General features: G+C 36.6%; 1 protein-coding gene across 1 annotated transcript in view; it reads right to left on the bottom strand.

Moving 5' to 3' along the window:
• LOC310880977 (uncharacterized protein) overlaps positions 1-15775 on the bottom strand; it is a 1343899-nt gene that overhangs the window by 959729 nt on the left and 368395 nt on the right. Inside the window, exon 9 of the mRNA XM_083797545.1 lies at positions 8989-9253. The gene's annotated coding sequence lies outside the window, so the exon portion shown is untranslated. The remainder of the gene's footprint in view (positions 1-8988; positions 9254-15775) is intronic.

Raw genomic sequence — 15775 nt, 5'->3', positions numbered from 1 at the left:
GAAATTTAAATTCCTCTATCACATACAGGCACATGCAAAGATATGCTTGGAGATGCGCTGCAGGCAAACGCAAATGGTACAAGATATAATTAAAGATGTTTTAATAGGTTGTCAAAGTTGCTAAGATACCATCAGGTAGCCTAGCACATCTCGGACAGCAGCAACTATTCAAGAACATGTCCTAAATATTCATTTCCTGTAGCTTTGCTTTGTCTCGTCTTTTTTTTTTTTTAAGCTTTCCTCATAATTGTAAACTTCTTCAGAGGAAATATCACCTCTGACAGAAATATTTGTGCTTGGAATTCACTACATGCACGTAGCAATGAACAAGGTTTTACAGCTTTTCTGAATAATAAAGGGTAAAACAAATATATAGGCGAAGTTATACGCAAAAGCACGACTTGCAGCCAGGCCTGATGTTGAGATGGGTGTTTATCACTTCCAATGCAGTGAGGAAAGTAGCAGGAGATAGAATCCCAGTATGACAGAGAAGGCTCTAACAGCAGCATACACCTTACTTACACACCTGTGTAATTGACGAAAGGAAATTGAGGCTATTTGCATTAGACACAAATATGATGATGGAGTAACACGAAGTGAAATAGCTTTACAGTTTTGACACAGAAATAATAATCTTGAATAAACAGTTCTCATCTACCTGCCATGAAGCTTATTGCAACAGAGCAACAGTCATGTGGCATAGATCCACTAGTATTAAATTGGTTGAGGTATGGATATTGAATAATTTAGGTGTTACTTTAATCCATATAATTATGTCCAAAGAGCCATACACAAAGGCTTCACCATTTTTAACTACCACCATGTCACCAGCTAGTAAAAGTTATTTCAGCACAAAGTCCTCAATTTAAATGTTAAAAAAAAAAAGTCTACCTGGTTTATTCACTCAAATCTTTGTTAAACTGGATTCTTATCAAATCTATTTAAAGTTACCATACATTTTCTACAGATATACCACACAAAGAGGTGTTTCCAATTGACCCACTTCCTATCAGTACTTTGGTGAAACTGGTCAAGCTAAAACATTCGAACAGCAACCACTTCAGGTTTGGTAACCCTGACACAAAGCAGGATGGAAAAAAATCTCTTCAGCTTTGCTTTTAACATCCGTTTTTTCCCCACACAGATGACTGGACAGATGCATTCCAATCCTACATGTAGGTTGGTTCTTTGAGAACAGAATAGCAAATGCCTACTGAACTTTTCTTTAAAAACTTAACACCCAAGATCAAAGACTAATTCAATTAATTCTAATCTCTAAAGTTATTAGATCTGGAGGTTTTATTATTAATATTTTTTAGGCTTTTAATCCTTTATACAATGACTTATGCAGGCACATAATATCCCAAATGATAATAACCACATTGTGAATTCTAACAAATTTTTATCTAGCACGAATCATATATAAAGCTGTCAGTTTATCTCCTTCTCTGTAGGAAAGGAGCAGACAATCCTGCCTATGATGGAAACAAGGGTGATAAAGATTGCAGATATGAGTGCACTATTTGCAACTAAACATTTATTCAGAGATCAGAAATTGTTTCCTAGCAGATACTGGGGCGGTTCTTGGCATTTAACATGATCCTCTTTTAAGTAACTCTGTGTTAAAAAGGGATATAAAGCATCCTAATGACTGTGAAATGCAAAAATAGATTTCAGCTCCCTTTTCTGCCTGCATTGTCCATAGTTACAAGAGGCAAGTACTGACTGCACTGAAGTCAACAGAACATCTGTCATCGTCAGTAATGGGACCGAGCTTTAGCTTTTTTATTATTATTATTAACAACTCATTATTTTAAAATGTCATTATATGTATTTTGGCTTTTTTTCCCATGTAAGTAAAAAATCACTGCACAAAATAATAAAAAAAGATTTAGAGAATGTTCCCAGCTCTGATTTTAGGATTAGACTCATTGATAAGAAGTTCACCGTGTGTACGTTATTCATCGAGTTCCTACTCTGGTTAACTTCCCTAAGCTCCAGTTCCACTTGAACTTTTAATTAAAATACTGTTACAAAAAAAGAGGAAGACATAATGAGAACTGTTGCTTTTATGCAGAGAAAAGAAGCATTTACAAAAATGGCAGAAGCTGAACCAGAAGGATCATAATTGAGGTTTATAATTAAACCTTACGATACCATATCCCTTCCTTCCTGAGATACTCTGAGACTAGTCAATTAAATAAAATGGATTCTCATGACATTTACATGAAACATGCTTGCCTATTATATATAAATGCGATAGTAATGTGAGACAGAAATACTTGATTCAATTGCCTACCTATTGCTCAAGCTCCGAGCACCATTTCAGCTAACATTCTCTCCTATCTGCTAATCTGTTCCTCAACTAAGGGCATTTCTGCCCTTCTGCTGCCAACTCAGGGTAGATCCTAACAACGCTGGGGCACACCAGAGCTGATTTCAAATTAGACTGCACAGATTACTTCTGTCAGCCATGATCTTCCAGCCTGAAGTGCAGCACAGACTGCATCCTTCAGGTGTGTCACACTACGATCTCTGCAGTCACACAAGCAGTACTGCTAGCCGCAGTAGTTATCACACTACTAGATAACATGACTTACAACAAATCATACCTTTGTGTATGGTTAAAGGTCAGGGCTCAGGCCAGAACTCTTGACAGCATAGTGTCCCTCTATGACACCATACCGTTAGCTGCAAAGCACAATACTAATCTATTATCAAATGAAATGGAATGACCTGGATAAGAAAAAAAACCTCTTCTGTTGACAATGTCACAATGCCATGAAAAATCTGCCAGGGATCATTTCTTCTTAGTGAAGCTGAAAACCAATCAACTTCTCAGTTTTCTACATACAATATGAATTCATGTAACAAGTCTGTTCAGTTTCTGGATTTGCAAAGAGAAGAGGCCAACTCAAAAAGCTTCATCTGATTTGCACAAATATATAACCAATGAAAATTTTCACAAGTTTTTCTTTTCTTCTATTTCTTTTCATTAGAATTCTTACTCATAAAACATAACAAAACATTTCATCAGCTTCTAATTTAAAATTAGTACAAGAATGAGTGATAATATTAGGACATCAGACTATGGCATGATCAACATTTTAGACAAGTTCAAATGTATTGGGTCACATGTTCTTTAACAAACGTTCAAAGTGCATCATTGTGGATACTTTTAATCATGTATCAGTCTGACTGCTGCTGTTAAATTCTATTCGTAGTACTGCATATATTGTTAATGAATGTATGAATGGAATTTTCAGAGTTGTGTGCTTTTATTTTTTATTTTATTTGCAAGTCGGTCAAAGCAAATGCTTTAGATAGATACTGAAAAGAATTTCTCAAAACCACAAAGATTCACCTCCGATTTGGAGCATACTGCAGTACAAACCAACAACAACAAAAAAAACAACTGATGACTGAAGTCTTTCAAGAAAGAATAATGAATCCACATCAGTAGCCATGGAGAATTTCAAGAAAGCAAAATCACGTTACTAAAATTTAAAAAAAAAAATCCAGCACAAGTTATATGATGTTGAGATTTTATTAGTACTTCAGAGCTCTTTGAAACATGAATCTTAACATCCACTGCTTAAGAGAGTTGTTAGATTGACTGATCACAGTCTATAAAGTAGTTTAGGACAGACTGTTATATAAGGTAGTCATACCAATATATAACATTGATATATAAAAAGTTACAGAAGTAATATAGGACAGAAAATTTGGTAGGTTTTATTTTGAATGTTAAATATTGATAATGTCAGCGAATAGAGTAGAGCATTATTGATTAACTATCAAGTGTACTCAGTAAATGGTCTACATGTTTAATCAATGAGTTAGTACCTTGAATAGAGCAATCCTTAAAAGTACTTACCAAATTTAGGCATTGATAGCCTTCTATTTTCAACATACTAAGCATGAGCTGTGTGTGGTGCACACCTCACAAGATAATATAAAATTATCTTTGTCATTGACCTAAAAATAAAACTTGTCTTCCTGTATATATTACGTACTTCTAGCTGGCTGTAACCATTTCACACTTGGAAATGAAGCCAATTCCTGTCAAGTGACTGAGAGTCATGCTGATTTCAGGAAATCCAGAGAGATCTGGTAAACTGTCAAGATGGGTTTGGTTAAATGTTAGCTGAGTTCAAAAGGAGAATACAGAACATTAGTTTTACCGAATTCCAAAGAGTAATTCGTGTTGAGTTTACTTAAAGGCGAAAGAAGTAACAGAAAAGGTATCCGAACCCTAGAGAAACATGTTCAACCCCTCTCAGTAGCTTTTGGCCTATAATCCTCAGCACATTCTAGCATTTCAATAGATAGACAGAAAGGTCCCTAAAGACCAATCACTGCCTACTTGTCTAGTATATTTAATACAATAGGAAAATCAATCTACTTCACTGATTCATATGGAAATCATTTCAGAAGAACCCAAAAACTAACCTGCTACTGGAAGAGAAATGAACAGAGACTGGTATTTCATATTTACTTGTATGGAGACACATGATATAACTAGATGGAAAGAAAGTATAAAATGAATATGCAAAGTATTAAGATATCTGAAGGATGGCTGCAATAAATGCAAAAGCTGGCATCCCTGGCTGTCCTTTACTCCAGCAGAAATGAGGTGGGGCTCAAGCTAGAGGTACAGAATAGTATAGAACCAGCTGCTGACACCAGCCTTCAGCACACAGGTATGGATAAAAGACAATGCCTTCAAAAATTTTATACCTTCCTACCAAGCATTTGCTATACTGAGCCAACAGGATCGGGATGCACATAGGAAGTTCTCTAGAGTAGGTGTCAGCTAAGACCATTTGGACCATATTTGGCCAAAATTTCCAAAGCAAAATTGGCTTAAAATTCCTTTCACCTATGTTGCACAGCTCTTGAACACAACCAAGGACAGTGTGAATGATGCTATCATTAACAGAACTTGAGATACGTCTGGAAGTATCTCAGATTACTCAGACTCTGCACTCCTCCACTTACATTTCTGTCAGTTTCAAAGTTGAAAATGCAGGAACATAAACAATTATTTTTGCTGCCCTTCAGAAACGTTTCCTCTCAATTTGTTCTTGATGACTGTTCTACTCAAAGAAAAAAGAATTCCCTTTTTAAAATTTAACAACAATAGCAGCAGGAACTGGAGTTATGTAGAAAAAGGAAGAAAAAAAGAATCCTCATGAGCCTAGGCTGTTTGGCTCATGCTTACTAAGTTTCTGTGATCCTCTTTAAAATACTACTACCTGAGAGTCTTTATTTAAAACAATGCAGATATGTTGTAAGGTTACAACTGCAATGTTAGTACTGCAATGGTTACAACACTCAGCAGTAAGTAAGTAGGATAGAGTAATTATACTCTTAGAAATGTACTGGACTCCCATTTTTACCCCTTTCACTTGCAATAAACGCTTTTTCCCTTCATCCATCATCTCCACACAGGAGACCTGGGCAGAAAATACTTGGTCAGATTGCTGCTTGGGAATTAAGCAGGCCTCATCAAGTACCAAATCTTAGCCAAACTCTTCAGGCCCAGCTATGCCTTGTTTCACTTTGTGCCTCTCCTCCATACTCACACCCATCTTGTCAGAGACCCTGCACCAAACAATATAAATGTTCTAGATTTATTCCAAGGTAAAAATACTTAAAAAGAAGGATAAAAGGAGTACAATATGACCAACGGAACAAGACAAAACACAAACCAACCTTTTCTTTTCCCTTTCTCTAGCCACGCACAAAACACACATTAGTTTTGCGAAAATAACATTTTCTCCAATTCCACACACAGGTGATACCACCACAGAAAATGTTATATAGAAGATATAGACATCTTAATAAGTGGTACAGTTTCCTAAACATCAAGTCCAGACAATTAAATTCACTGGCATGGAAGCTAGTGGCAGTTGAGCTCAGCTGAATACTAACAGAGTTTTTGTGAAAATATCCAAATAATAAAACAGAATAAAAGAGAAAACTACATTAAGAACATTATCTACTCATGTCATCAGTGAAGCCTAGAAATCACAGAAAAACCCAAAAGCCACTAACACTGGCAATTTTAAAGTGGTGAAATTTTTCTTTTACAGGCATTTAAGTCTAGTTCTGTTCTCCAGTAACACCTTTAGTTCTTTTAACTCTACTATTTGAAGATATTTTGAAAAATGATGGCATACTTTTGTACCTAAGCGTTCACTGTGTTGAAACACCAGAGGTGTGGTGACAGAATAATTAAGGTAGACAACCAAGCCTAATTCACATCACAGACAGCATCGCCATTGACACAGTGACAGTGATGCACCATGCCTGTGGCAGGGAAGAGCAAAAGGCATCATTAACTGCTCTCGCTGAGCAAAGGGCCCAGTGCACCACCCAAGCGTACAAATGGAACAACCTTGTTCTAAAGTTACTCAATCTGCCACGATGCCTTCTTAGAGTAACTCCTCCGTAATAAGCAAAAACTACAAGCTATTTCTCTCTTGAAATACAGTCAGAATTAACTATTTCAATAAAATTGTCATAAACGGCGATAAGGAAATGACAGCGGAAGTACCAATATTTTGAAAGCTTGGTACAGTTGGCTCTTTTTAAAGGGGAAGTCCTTGTACATGCGTACTGGCACATATTTGGAAGTAAGACCGCATGACTGTTACTACGAGCAAGCATCAAAATAAGACAATGGCCATCTCATATCATAGCATTAACCTTCATATACATATATATAATGTGTATATATTTACACACACGCACACACACACTTTGTAAATTAAGTAAGTCCAGTATGGATCATAAAGTTTCATTTTTAATGCATTAGCCCTTTATTCTAATGAACTCAGTATGGTAAACATGGTAGGTTATTCTCCTTCAAGTATGGCACTGGTTTATCAAGGCACCTAGGTACATGCACAATTTTAGGCATATAGGTAGTTCAGCAGAGTTTATGAAATGTTAAAACTTAATAAAGATTTCATCTATTCTGTTGTACACTGGAACGCAAAACAAACCCTATAGTTCGACATCTTCAGCAAATACACTGCAATTGCAATCAAAGCAAAGGGAAAAGCATCCAAAGAAAATAAAGCGCTGTAATTTGTGGTTGGCAGCAAGGCACTTGATAGCAAAAGAAACATCTCTTTTTTTTCTTTTGGAAGGAAAAGCCTCTCTACAACAAAGAGCAACTGCTGGAAATAAAGCAAGATTAACCTGTCTCTCTTCCGTCTTCATCCCTGCAGTGGACAGCAGAGAGATAGCACTTGACTATTGTCCTAAAGCAGCTAGTTCAAAAGCAAAATCCTATCTACTTCATGATTTGAATCAACTTGTAACACAGAAAGAAAGGTGGACCTGGAGAAGTGAGCTAATTCATCTTCGTAAGCCAAAGCAGGACCCTCTCTGCTTAAATTATCCCTGGAAAATGCTTGTTAGTCTGCTCCTAAGTAGTGCAGTGACAGACTCCGGGATGTCCCCGAGCAATCTGTTCTAGGACATAACTATTTTTACAACTGGAATTTTTCCCTCAATGTCTAGCCTAAATCTTCCTTGCTGCAGTTTAATTCCACGATTCTTTATCCTGTCCCCAGAAGCAATGGAAAACAAATTATTCCCTTTCTCTTTGAAGCAATTTGGAGACATTTGGAGACTCATCATGCTCTCCCTCCCTCTCACTCAAACTGCGCAATTAAAACTCTTTCAGCTGTGCAGACTTCTCAAACCACCGTTTCACCCCTCTCCACTGGATCCTCCCCAGCAGTGGGGCACGCTGCACAATACCTTAAACTACAGGAGAAGCTTCAACGAAACTAAGAAAAGCTTGCTCTGTGCCATGCACAGCCATACACTCGCACACCACTGCAGGCTGCCACTCCGTGACGCAACACTGGTAACTAGCACTCAATTTCTCACCTAAGCCAGCCTGTGCTTCCTCCCTGGCACGTAACGCCACGAACACGACCTGCGGGGTTTGCGGGGCCAGGAGTCGCAGCACAGCCCGTGCACCTGGTGGCAGCTAAACGGCCGCAGAACGGCTCCTGGAGGCTGCAGGGCGCAGCCATGGCCCCCGGGCACCCCAAAAGCCACAGCACGTGGAGCCACCTCCCGAAGGCAGCGGCAAGGAGGAGCGCGACGTGGTGGCACCGCCCCCGGGAAGAGCCTAACATGGCGGCGCCGCTCCCTTCCTCCCTGAGGGGGGCAGTAAACAGCTCGGGTTTCTTAAGGCACAGCGTAGTTGTTGGCATCGAGCCTGGGAGAAAGGTGTGGGGTTTTTTAAGCTAATATCTAAATTACTGTCCAGAACACGGTGTTAATTGCCAACAAATTAAATTCAGTAAAAGTCACTCGAGTCAATGGCTGTTATGCCCATAGTGCAGCATTTTGCACCTCTCCCTGCTAAGCTTCATCCTATTCTTTTTGATGCTACTTCTCCAAGTTATGAATGTCACTTTGAAGCTTTGCCCTACTGGAGGCCCATGACAGTATCAGTCTTGGGAATAAACTGCAAACTTACCAGTTTATTTTTCCAAATGAGTTGAAAGAAGTATGTGCAACAGCCACTTTAAAATAATAATAATAATAATAATAACAACAACAATAATAACAATAGTAATAATAATAATAATAAAGTGCCTTTTAAATTTACACTGTGGTGTCCAAAATACCTCAAATATTTTCATACAAGAGCGCTATACAGATCATGTAAGAATCCTGTTTATACTCTGTTTCACCAGCACTGTGGTAATTTAAGTATTACTCTGAAATACTCTAGAGAGCCATTAGTGGAGGATATCTTTTGCACTTGATTTACCAGATTGTAGATGCTGCCACACTTAAAGTCAAGAGTGCCTTGGCTGCAGCAGCATCCATCCTTCCACAACCCAGCTTGTTAACACTTCATAAACACCATATTCAGTCTGGACTGCCCAGGAGAATTAACTTAGGAAGGTCACTTCCTGCAAGGGATTAAATACAAGCCCAACCACTTACCTTGTGCTTGTGAAACTGAACACACAGAAATGAAGAAGTCAGCAGGATGTAAAGGTATGTTCTTTAATATAAGCAACAGCACACAGACCAGGTGCCCCTAATCGCTCTAACTGCTGCAGAACAGCCTGAGCTCAACTTCTTCCTGCACCTGTGTGGACCACCAGCAGCTCAAGGGAGAACTGCACCAGGAAAAACACTACTGACACCTTCTGTGCAAATAATGATTTGGAAATCGAGGTTGAAGAAATTATTTCTTTCTGGTATTCTGAAACAAACAAACAAGAAAAAAAAAAAAAGCAAAACAAAAGTTTTTATTAAGAAAAAAGATAAGATCTGTTTACTAAAAAAGCACAAGTGACATAACAGGAAAAATCCAGCCACCATACTGGGCTTTACAAAAGGCCTGTTGTGATTTTCCTATGGTGTCTTAATAGAAGGAAGAGTAGTATGTCTAATGGTACACTGCAGCAAAAACAAGCGTGATTTGTAGCTGTTTTCTCACACTAGCTCTCTTTGACACTAGGCAAACTCCCCACCTTCGGCACTCCTGGTTCTGCAATGTAAACATGAGAATCATCTTCCTGGTTATCTGAACTGGGTTCATTATAATACCAGGCAAGTTTTATCAAACAATTATTTGTGGATACACATTTCAGCAGTTTTAATAATGTTTACCTAACTCGTAGGGGTGCTGTGTGCATCAGTCATTTAATGCTGTAGAGATACTTTCAAAACACAAAACCCAGTATAATCACACAGCCAAAGTTAATAAATGATGCTATTGTTCCTTAGATTAATAACGTCTTCATAAAGGATGCCCTCTGTAAAAACACAGACTACTTCTGTGCTGTATTTCAAAAGGCAACAAAAACATTATAATTAGACATCTTCCTGGTTTTCAGTGCTCCTTATAAACAGTTTTTAGTATCACCTGAATTAATTTTCTTTCTAATTTAAAAGAATTGGAAAGAATACCCAAGGGGAAAAGAAAGTGTGTGTGAGAGAGAGAATTGCTTGTCACACCATTTCTCAGTATTCTATAGCTCTGTACTGAAAACGTACCTCAGTGATTCAGGAGCTGTGAAAATTCTAGCTGTGATCATACAGGCTGGAAGGGGAGTGGAGGCTGTCCTAAAGTGGGAGGTGTTGCTTTTGTTACTTACTTTACTTAACATAATATACAGTTGCCAATATGAAAAAATCTGCACCTACCTCTTCTGCAATAGAATATGCCAACAAGTATGGTTCATTACATGAAGGAATAAGTGATGCACCATCCACATCTATTTTTTTTTTTAACTTTTGTTTATGATTTAAACCAATAATCACACTAAACACTTGGAAATAAATGAAGCCTTTTCATGCTGATTAAATTTGGCTGAATGCTTTAAACATGTGACTTTGGCTGATCTAATCATCCCAGGATAGTCGAAGAGTTAATCATGCAAATGTCTTCAGATATTTCAATTTGCAAAGCTGTGTTTTGTAGCATGCACTTTTACAAAGCATTTGTAATTTATCTGAGGTGCAAACTGCAACTGTTCAGTGACTGGGCAATAGCAAAACTTATTAACTAGAAAAATACTAAGCCAAGTAAAGTAACACAATAAGTTTGAATTAGAAGAATATAAAATTTGCCAGAGAGTTTACATCATTGTAGGAGGTTTAGGCCTATCACCGACAATGAGGAAGGTGTAAGGAATACCAAACATATAGCTTACATCTTTACAGCTTTTGCACAGAAGTTCAAGCTTACTACATGTACTTTGGGGAATTAAGACTTCTCTGTGCCCACTGAACATAAGAACTATGTGATTCTTAAGTGATCCTTGCTCACTCTTTTGGAGAAAGGCAGCTTTCGCTAAATGCAAGACTTACTTACTATTCATAGTAATCTTTTATTCCTACCTTCCTATCTGTGTGAAGGAAAATTTTAGGATGAATGGATTGAATCAGATTAGATTCCATCTTTCAGTGAACTCCCTGTTTTATTTTAAGCAGAACCTTTCCCTTCCACTTCCTCTTTCCTGTCTCTCAGATGATTGGAAAATATATCTAGATCATATATTTTGATGCTGCAGTTGACCTTCTTTAAAACTTTCATCTGTTAAAGTGGTTGGAAAAGGACAGAATAAGATAGAGGAAATACCACAGTTTTATGAAGTTAACCTAACCACTTAGATTTTCTTATAAACTATCTGTTCTTTACTGAAGCATATCTTTTCATTTGCATTGTAATATGTTACGGTTATTATTACATGTGCTATGTATGTCTAACTTCATGTACTGCCTACTGTTTAAGTTCTATTCTTTGACTAACCTTCCTAAGACACTTTTAAAACAAGTAAAGGTAATGAGAACAGAGTAGCCCGGTCCAGAAAATAAAATTCAGCAATAGTCTCAAAAGTAGTCTCAATTTAGACTAATTTAGAAATAGTCCAAAAACCTTTTTTTTTTTTCTTTAAAAAAGATGGTTCTGAATTTTAAATTCTACCCTGTAATCAGCCGGCAAAACCAAGTGTAGTTCTGCAGTATAAAATGCTCAGCTGTGTAAAATACATCGACCAATCAGACTTAGGTAGCACATTAGAGAAGATTCAAACTTCTCTTAAACTAGCTAATAAACCACAGAACCACAAATAGCTGAAACACTCACAGCCAAGGAAGCAACAAAAGATAGCTGGAAGTTTGACAACTTCTGCATGTCACCAAAAGATGTCAGTGAAATCTTGCCATTGTATAAATGGGTAAAATTGATCTTGCTTGCAAAAGAAGAAAGAATAGGTGTTATGAAAAGCATACTACAAAATAGTAAAGCGTAACTAGCTAGTAAGAATTTTGAGGCATAAACATACAAATCATGAAAACAATAAGCAATACGATCAACTGGAGTTACAACTGTGATACAACACACTATTTATTTGTATAATTTAAACCAGTTAGTTTGCTATAACTGGTGAAAAATGCAAGACAAACCTAGGTCTTAAAAATGAGAGTCCCAGAGCCAGTTTGTTTCTTCCTATGCTTTCTTTCTACACTCAGGAAGAATCTACTTCAATGACATTAAGGTTATGATGGAAAAATGATTCCAATAGAAGTCTATAGAGATCTCGTTAATATGCCTTTATGATGTGATATTATGACGGCAATTCAATTTCATTGCAGGCCTAATGAGACCATGTTACAATGTCAAAATGAAAGGAAACCATATCAATCAAGTTATAGTACCCTCAGAGAAAGAAAAACCTAAAGAAATTAACCCCATTAAAAACTATTTTAAAACAACATTAAGATTTAGCGAATTCAGAATTGCTTTGCTTTTGTTGGTTTAATGCTTCGGGTAGAAACTAAATTTGGCACTGATTTACAATTCATGAAAATATACTGACATCAGGGGAGTCAGTGAAAATTTTAAGGAAATACAAACACAGTGTTAATGGTGAGTATTGTAGTTATGTAAAGTGTGGGGCAGAGCCTGTCCTCCAGCTAAAATCTTTTTTTCAGAAGCAGAATTTCAATGTTTATAGCTTTAAAAGGTGGCAATTAGGCTGGCATCTATGCATTTAGCTCTCGGATCTCAACTCCCCTGATGCTGTATATCAATTTGTATTAAGTACTGTAGAGTTAGACCCCAAACTGCAAAAGTGAACAGAATTCAAGAGGAAATTTCTTACAATACGTAAACAAATATGCCAGTGCCAACAATAAAGTATATTAAACTATATCTATATATTAAAGAAGATGTCTGTATGTATAGTTAATACATACAGTGAAGACAACAAGAACCTTGGTTAGGTCCCAAGTCCTCAAAATTGAGGTTACTAGTGCATACCACAGCTGATCGCCTTTGCTAGCTATACCTTTGGAATCACCTATAAAGCAAGTTATGTCAAAGTTACAAAAACAGTCTTAAGCCTTTCTTCTCATCTTGAAAGTGTTCAAAGATCTGCATCAAAAATAAAAAAAAAATAAAAAAAATCTACAAACTGTATATAATGGTGTGGTTTGTTGTGTTTTGTTTGGTTTTGGCTTGGTTGTTTGGTGGTTGGTTTTCCTTTTTTTTTTTTTTTTTTTTTTTTTTAATTAGAGGCCTTTCCATAAGCATTCTTTGAACAATTTGATTCCTCGTCAACAATTTTTGTCCTTTTCAAGATAATGTTTCCTGCGAAGTACAGAAGTTAAATCTGTAATATGTAAGAGAATTTTATACAAGACAGCATGTGTATTCCTTTTAAAATGTGCTACTACCATTTTCCAAACCATGTGTTACTAGCAGAGTCTGGAACTTTATATATATATGGTATGGAGGGTGATGACTGAAGTATCAATATGGGGTGGCCTGGAAGCTTGATTGTATTTCACTAACACAAACCCACCAAAGCAAATGCCATGTGCTTACAATTTTGGAAGCAACCACTAGATGGCTGGAAACATATCCCATGCCGCATGCCACCACCTGGAACACTATCTTGGGCCTTGAAAAGGAAGTTTTATGGTGATATAAGTTCAAGTCTCTGTAAAAAATGCCACCCACCCAAATAGGTTACGGACATTTTAGTGCAGCAGGCAGAACACCGCCATTTGGTGAGTTCACATGCTTGTAAATAATAGGTATGTACCAATTTTCACCAAGATACTTAAAAGGACAGAAATTAGTACCAAATACTTTGGATATATATATCATACCAAAATATTGTACAAAGTGAAAGACTTTGGTTTTCACTGTGCCATTATTCCTCTTTCTGTTCACCTTCTGTTTGTAGTAGACATCGGTAATTGTATGACACTAAGGAAAATTTGCAAACAAGCAAAAAATCCATTGATTTTTGGTTCTATTACTGTTGAACTTGCAGAGATGGCATTTTGTCATCACAGTATTCAGGGAAATTGATGGAAGGAAGTCTGAGCCATTCCTAAAACCAAAACCTGTTTGTTTCTATTTTTGCTTGTCCTTGATTGATATACATCAACACAGAGAAATTTCTTGAAGATGTTTGGCACAAAACAGATGTTGTATTGAAGTTTTACTGTAAACAGATGAAAATAAACTTCTTTGTTTCCAGTATCATTATTATATGAGAGTGTATTGCCTAGAGGCCATACCCCCATTGTAGGAGGCATTGTACAAATCAGAACAGAAATAGCCCCTGCACGAAGATCAGACCCTGGAGAGTTGTTATATTTTTGTAATTTTTCACACAGAATCTGTGCCCAAGGCCTATAGAAGTTTGGCCTTGTACAAGCATTTTCTTGTGTCAGGGTGGGCTTTAAAACGGAAAATTAAGTGCAACAAAAGCAGGTCTTGCCATTTCAAGAAACAAAATGTTCTTTTGTACAAAACCGATATTGACTCATAGCAATAGCTTTAGCAGAGCTAAGCACCAGTTACACCAGCAGTGTATTAATTGCATCTTATTTTTAAATTTTCACAAAATCTGTTTTGGTTGGTGCTATCTGGTAGGGAGAGATTTTCAATGGCTTAAGAATGGATTCACTGAAACTTTATGTATCTTGCAAAATAATGTTCACTGCAAAATTAAGTACTACTGCAAAAATATCAGGATTACCATCAACATTAATGAGAATAGCAAAGAGAAGTGCAACACTGATAGTATAAGTAAGATTGTAAAGTAAAAAAAAAATACTGGTATTTAATCTAGGCCATACAAAACTTGACCTTTAATCAGCAGTGATTTGTGTATGTACACTCAGTTCAGACTGAACGTTCAATGAAGGAGAATGTACAAGCTGGGGGCAACATTCAGCAGCACAGATGTGTGAAATTGTTCTTGTTGGCCAGAAATCTAAACTCATTGCTCCCTAATCATTATGTCCAAGAAAATATTTTGTTCCAAGGGCATGAGCATTTATTTCATCTATGAATTCTTGTGTGGTGTACTTCCCAAAAAGTCTGACAAAGAAGGCTTATTTGACAGATTATTTTTTTTTCCCTTGATCTTGTCCATATTTACTTTTAACTACATAAGGACAGACTGGAAGAGTTTCCATCTGAACATGCATTATGTCAGTATGACGATACTGATGTCTCACATGGTGGAGTTAATTGGCATAAACATGCTTTTTTTTTATTGCAATGTAACTATTTACCATAGGGACTGTATCAATTTAATTATTTCAATAGTAAAAATCATTACTCTGACCAAATCTACTCCAAAGTTGTTCATAAATCTTTCTTTGTGTATTTGATTAATTTTACTTTGCAGTAGACAAATTCCAATGGTTATAGTCTGACTTTAGTATAATGTAACTGATAATATACATGAACACAGAAAAAAAAAAAATCTGTTACAGATGTTGGAAAAAAAAAGCCATAAAGTTTTATAAGATTTAACTTAAAGAACCTAAAGACAGCTGCACATAAAGCAATTTAGTTTTTATATTACAAACAAAATGTTGCCACCCGCTGTATTCATTTAATACATTTATTCATCTCTGAAAGTGCCTGAAGATTCCACTACATATTCTAGAGCGAAAAAGAGATATACAGCTTTGCAGTTCACAGAATTTCTTAATGTTTCTCAATTTTCTTGAAACATACTGTTTCTTTATAAATACTAATACCATGATCTTGTGAAAAAACATTCAGCCAACAGCATGAATCTGATCTAGTTACGAGATGTCTTATAGTTCTTTAGTCTTGTAAAGATAAGACTCAGGTGATTTAACAGATTGGAATCAACTAGAAGTTGCTGGATCGTGTTCATGGACTCACTGAATCTTCTCATTGAATTCTTCTGGATGACTTCAGGAAGTGATTAGCAAGAAC

Source organism: Anser anser (genome assembly GCF_964211835.1).
Source record: "Anser anser genome assembly, chromosome: 13".
In the NCBI taxonomy this organism is placed as follows: Eukaryota; Metazoa; Chordata; class Aves; order Anseriformes; family Anatidae; genus Anser; species Anser anser.
The sequence above is the reverse complement of the archived record's forward strand: the minus strand, read 5'-3'. Positions and strand labels throughout refer to the sequence as shown.